At 36.6% G+C, this 6,342-nt stretch overlaps 1 protein-coding gene across 2 annotated transcripts in view; it reads right to left on the reverse strand.

Annotated features, from left to right (window-relative positions):
- The window catches only part of LOC110457414 (sodium bicarbonate transporter-like protein 11), a 101,281-nt gene extending 100,798 nt beyond the window's left edge, over window positions 1–483 (reverse strand). For both annotated transcript variants that reach the window (XM_021508685.1, XM_021508680.1), the window contains exon 1: window positions 168–483. The gene's annotated coding sequence lies outside the window, so the exon portion shown is untranslated. The remainder of the gene's footprint in view (window positions 1–167) is intronic.
- Window positions 484–6,342: the final 5,859 nt, after the last annotated feature.

The raw sequence follows: 6,342 nt of genomic DNA on the forward strand, positions 1-6,342 counted from the left end.
ATCCTGATTTGGAGAGAGTGAAATGTATGTTACCGAGAGCTGATTTAAACCCTGAAACATACTTAGATCCGAGCATGTTTATCAACTGTAATAACTGCACACGTCCTTGTGATCTGAGCTAGCTACTTACATAATATCACACAACAGGTGTACTGTAAGAAACCTACCTTAAAATCAGTACGAAATCCGTTTGCGTAGAGTCTGAAAGACACACGAATGTTTTTTTAAACTGTACAGATTTGCCATCTTTAGACTCCAGGATTCATCCCAGAAACACCAGTCCCAAATCCCTTTTTTAAATCGTGTTATTCTTATACTTCCCGTCTAAAACCTAGTGTAATATCGTTATACTTTCCTTTAGTGTAATAATGCCTTGCGATATCCGTACTATACGGAAGTCTAAAAAGAATCAATCCTAATTTTATATTTATGTATAATATCAGCGATAAAATGTCTAGACAGACTTGTCAGACCTACTAGTAATATAACTTCAGCATGTGTCATAGACTGACCAGTGATAAGGGTTGGTCGGGATGCAGCGGAAACTGAGTCACATTGCTTTGACAAAAATATATAAACCCCGCCAGAGGCCCAAGAAAAGAAGTGATAGTGGTTATTTTCGTCCGGTTTCGGTTTGAACTTTGTATTTCCGTCTCCCTATTATATCGTATAGTTTAACTGTAATTCCGGGATGTAAGTTGTAAATGTGTCACTTGAACAGCGACAAATAAACTAGAGGTGGTGAACTTTAGATACAGACCGTAATGTTATGATGTGTATGTGTGTAACAGGAGAGGGAAAATGCACGACCAGACCGGAATTCGAACCCAGACCCTCCGAACTCTAGACGAACGCTCTACCAATTGAGCGACCATTATTATTATTTCTTTATTTCCTCCAAATTGAAGTTACAAAAATATACAGTGTAGTCAAAATACAAATCAAATATTATAAATTGATTCTTACATGCACATAAATACATCAGTTAACTACAGAGATGAAGAGAGAAGTTAATGAAACTTGAATTAGTTTAGTAAATACAGAAAGAACAGCAAATCATACAAAATAATTAGAATGCCTGGGAATCCTGAGGTTTCCAAGGGTTGGGGAAAGCCCTACCAACAAGGTCTTCTCAGCCTTACCCACACATAAACACACACAAAATAAGAGAGAAAAAAATTTAGACATTGCTATTGTACGTACGTTTGTACGTGTTATATCATTATTAACGCTGATACAACAGCAACATTTTGTCAATAAAAATAGCATTATGCAGTACAAAGGTTACATAATCAGTTGAGCTTAATATGTGGGGAAGGCTACCCCCTAGTAATACATGAATTAAATCATAATCAGACAAAGAGGATAAGAACACGCCAAGTTCTATATCAAAAGCCGTACTTATAAGACACCATAGATCGTCTCTAAGACTTTCAGTTTTTGTACAATGGATTACTGTATGTGTTATACAGTCATTATGTAAAATACCACAAAAATGGCATAATTCAATAATATTTGTTGATCTTAAATTAGCACATAATCGAACTATATTGCTTATCTTGCTTAGATGTTCAGGGAATTTTAATGCTACTGTCCATAAAATATGTGGAGAAATTACATCATGAATGAGCAAAAATCTTGTGAAATCTGAATCGTTGTTCATTCTATCGTACATCATTAATTCTTCCCAATTATAAACTGCTTTATAGGAAATTGACTTCCATGATGAACTACTTGGAAAAACTGTATCTGATATATACTGCAACAGATAATTAAACAAATCATACTTGCGAAGTATTCTCACAATATCAGGAATAAAACCAGTTTGACAGGACTCTTTCAAAATATGCATGAATAGGCGTTTGAGAAATATAGTATAAGTTAAGTATTTACTGTCCAGTCTACAAAGACGACCGAGAAATAAAAGTTTTCTTATATCAATGTAACCTTCTATGGAGGTCCATCCAATTAAGGAGTTGGCCATATCAGTTCTAGTTCTAATGTTTAACCCTTGAATGGATTTTACGATAAAATTTTGAGCGCGCTCTAATTTGATTAGTTCTGTTCTAGACAGTTGCCATAGTTCACACCCGTACAGGGCAGACGGGAAAACTTTAGCCTTAATCAGCTTTGCAACTGTTAGAGGATTAAGGGTCCTAGGATGAGCACCAGATCGAATAAGAGCCATGGTTCCACTTTTTAGTTTCTTGCATACAGACTCAGTCCTGTCCGATGTACACAATTTGAAATTCAAAACAACACCGACATGCGTAATGTTTTCAACAACTGGTAATGCTTTACCATACAAATTCACATCTTTTACCAAGACTTGTCTTCTGCCTTTTGTAAAAACAACTATTTTACTTTTATCAACAGAGAATGAAAATCTCCATTTACGACTATAGTTTTCGCAAATTGTAACCATATCTTGTAAACCAATACTTGTGTTACTGATCAAACATATGTCATCTGCTTGTGTGGGAATATTAACCCTGGTATCAATAACAAAAGCTCCTTTACCTGACGATTCGATATCATTTAGTAAATCGTTAATAAAAACCAGGTACATTTTTGCAGATAATGACCCCCCCTTGTAAGATCCCTCTCTTAATGAGGACAGGTGATGACTGGTGACCCTTCAAGGCGACATGACTTACAAAACCGGTATACATATTTTTTAATATAGTCAAAATTTTGCCCTTAAATCCTATTTTGTACAGTTTGAGAAGTAACCCTTCGTGCCAAACAGTATCAAAAGCTTTCTTGCTATCTAAAAATGCAACAAAAGAATCAGAGTCATTTTCTAGGTTGTATCTCACGCATTCCTGTAAATTAAAGGAAGTGCATAGACTACATAAATGTTTCATATAAGCCGACTGCTGTCTGTTTGGAAACGTTTCTGAATCTAGTAAAGAATCCATTCTGAGAGACAAAATTGACTCGAATATTTTAAAAAAGACGGGTATAAGAGTTATACCCCTATAACTGTTTGGGTCGTCTTTGGGTTTTCCATTGCCCTTGTACAAAGTAAAAATTGTTCCTTTTTTCCAGTCTTCAGGTATATGCTCATATTTTACAATGAGGTTGAACAATTTGGTAATGAGGCTTAGTAATCTATCACCTCCATACTTAATGTGTTCATAGACCAGGCTATCATACCCACCAGCTTTGCCATTCTTAAGTTTCTTACATACTACCCGCATGTCGTCCGTGGTAAACAATTCTGACAGAAATATATCTTTCTCTTGATTAGACTTATTTTGAATTTCATTTACCTTAAGTAATACATCTTGAAAAAAGTTTTTATCAAACGACTCAAGCGTTTCATTATTGAACAACTTACTAAAATGATGACCCCAAGCATCTACAATTTGTTCGGGTTCACGTAATGTGGTGCCATTGTACTTCATTTCTGATTGGCAACAACCAGCATTGTTAGAACTATTTTTAAATAGTTTCCAGAAGAGATTTTGGTCAACGTCTCCAGATTTATCTATTTCGGCGAATTGTTATTTCATATATATATTAAAAGCATGACGAAGACATCGTCTGAATTTTGTTTTCAAAGCCTTGTATTCAATGAACAAATTATTTTTCCCTCTTTGTCTGCCAGACGCATTCCAAAACGACCTCTTGGAAACCATTTCATTGCGCAATTCAGATAATTCCTTGCTCCAATATGGTTTCAAATACTTCTTAAAAAAACTTCTTTGAAATGACTTGTCTGACGCCTCAATTAAACAGCATTTGATTTTGTTGTAAAATATATCAATATCATTAGTATGTACAATATCATCAGGTATCTCAACATTGTTGAGGTGACAATTTACATGATATCTATAAAAGTCAACAGATCCATTCATTTCAGCTTTTTTCCAATTAAATCTGACCCATTCGGGACTTAAAACTTTGCAAAATTGTTTAGGAATATTCATCATGCAAATTACAGGATTGTGTTCAGAAACATTTAACTCATGATCATCTAAAACTTCACAGTGTTTAACCAAATCGAAACAACTTGAGTCAATAATAATATGGTCGATAGTAGTGAAATATCCCGTTGTTGGATAGTACGTATACATTGGACCTTTGCATTTGTCCGTCACATTTACAGATTCCATATTTGTACTATTCAAAAAAGCTTGAACTCTTAAAGATCTGTCGTTACCAGCAAATCGACACCGGCTACCTTTGATTTGCACGTTCATATCTCCGAGTATAACAACTTTTCCCTTCTCGGAATATACAGAAACTACAGATTCTAAAATATCTATTTGATCTAACAAAACATCATTCGACCTGGAGGTGGCAGGCATATAAACGGAGNAGATTCTAAAATATCTATTTGATCTAACAAAACATCAATCGACCTGGAGGTCGCAGGCATATAAACGGAGAAAACGTAAAGGTACTCATTATTTAGCATTTGAACTTCAAGACCTAAGATTCTTGGACTATCGACAATAATTTCTTGTACTCTCAAATTCTCTTTGAATAACATACAAACACCACCTCTAATGTTGCATCTATAGCGAAAAGGATCGATTTCGTTGACAGGTTTAACGAAACACGAGTAACCAGTGTTTTTAAAAGATTCAAAAAACGAAATATTGCATTCCCTGACCCAATGCTCAGAGATACCACATACATCAACATCATATTTATGAAAGCAATCTAGAAGGTAGGGCATACCGGCCATAATACCTTCTATGTTCCAACACATGAAGTTAAAGTTATTCGGTGTCATCATGTTGGTTCTGGAAGACAGTTCTGGGCAACCACTCTCGAACGTGGACACCTTTTGGCCAAAATGTGGGATCTTCGATACATTTTGTAATGGCTTCATCGTCCGCTACATTCAGTTGAGCCGATGCAGTGCGTTTCCACGACCGAGCGAAGTATCTTAAATAAGTGTAAGTGATGGAGTTCTCATACAGGTAATCGCACAAAGCATTCTCGGATGACACTTTTTTGTCAATTCCGTGAATGTAATACCGTCTGACTCTCCTTTTCTTTCTAGGAATGAATCCAACAAACCGTGAGCCAGAGGAAATTACTGGTGATAAGTTACGTTCCTCAGCTTTTTTCAAATCATCAGAGTCGCACACGGAAGAAGGGAAATGGACCGGGATCGCAACTATGGGCCCCATCGATTGCCTATTAACTGAACCCTTTTCTGTTTGAACGAAATGGTCAAAGGTAGGCTGAACGGAGGTTTGATCCTTTGTTACATCGCGTGCAAGTTCTGGAGTTTTCCATTGAGTGCCTTTGGGTAGACTAATAGGTGATGTTGTCGGCGAATGACGTGGAGAAGATGGTGGTGTAGCAGTTTTGGATGATCCGCATTGTCCTTTCTTCACAGTAGTCGAGGGCTGTTCGGAGTGTTCTTCTTTCCCTTGCTTTACTTGTCGCTTGACGTCATTCATTTGCTTCTGTAACGTAACCAATGTATGTTTGTTTTGTTCAACAGATCGGGATGTCGACTCAAGGCAGTCGTTAATTGTAGTAACGTCGTTGACAGTCTTTCGTTGTTTGGAGCACATATCTTAATTTGTTTTTAAATCCTTCAATACCACTTGAGTGATCATCATTGAATTTCTGAGCAATTCCTTCACAATCAGATATTTTTATCCATAAGATAATACATAAGATACAGACGTAATGTTGTATTGTAGATGTGTTTAGTGACAAATAAACTAGAGGTGGTGAACGTTAGATACAGACCGTAGTGGTGTATTGTAGATGTGTTTAGTGACAAATAAACTAGAGGTGGTGAACGTTAGATACATACCGTAGTGTTGTATTGTAGATGTGTTTAGTGACAAATAAACTAGAGGCGGTTGCACATTGGATAGCGCACTTGCCTTTCCCCAAGGCGGCTGGGGTTCGATCTCCCAATCGGACATGAAAAGGTATGGGGTCACCTGCCCGAACACATGGGTTTTCTCCGGGAACTCCGGTTTCCCTCCACAGTCAGATCCCCCGCGCGCTAACATTCGGACCAACAAGAGTGATTAATTTAAGTTGTAAAAACTTGTTTCATAATTGTTGTAAAATGAAGTTTATATTTACAAAAAGACTGGAGGTGGTGAACTTTACATCCAAGACGTAATTCTGTACTTATATATTAATTTTCACAGAGACGTATATTACATATGTAATATATACGTCTCTGGTTTTCACAACCACACAATTTACCCTTGTCATCGTCACACGGGGACAGATATAATGAACAAAAATTATATCCGTGACCTCGGTTTTCTCAGAGACGTATACACTTCTCTTGTTTGCTAATCTGTGTGTCTTTTTTCACACTTTGTCAACATAGCATCCCAAGTTGTT

This window comes from Mizuhopecten yessoensis, unplaced genomic scaffold, assembly GCF_002113885.1.
Source record: "Mizuhopecten yessoensis strain PY_sf001 unplaced genomic scaffold, ASM211388v2 scaffold9133, whole genome shotgun sequence".
Taxonomy (NCBI): domain Eukaryota; kingdom Metazoa; phylum Mollusca; class Bivalvia; order Pectinida; family Pectinidae; genus Mizuhopecten; species Mizuhopecten yessoensis.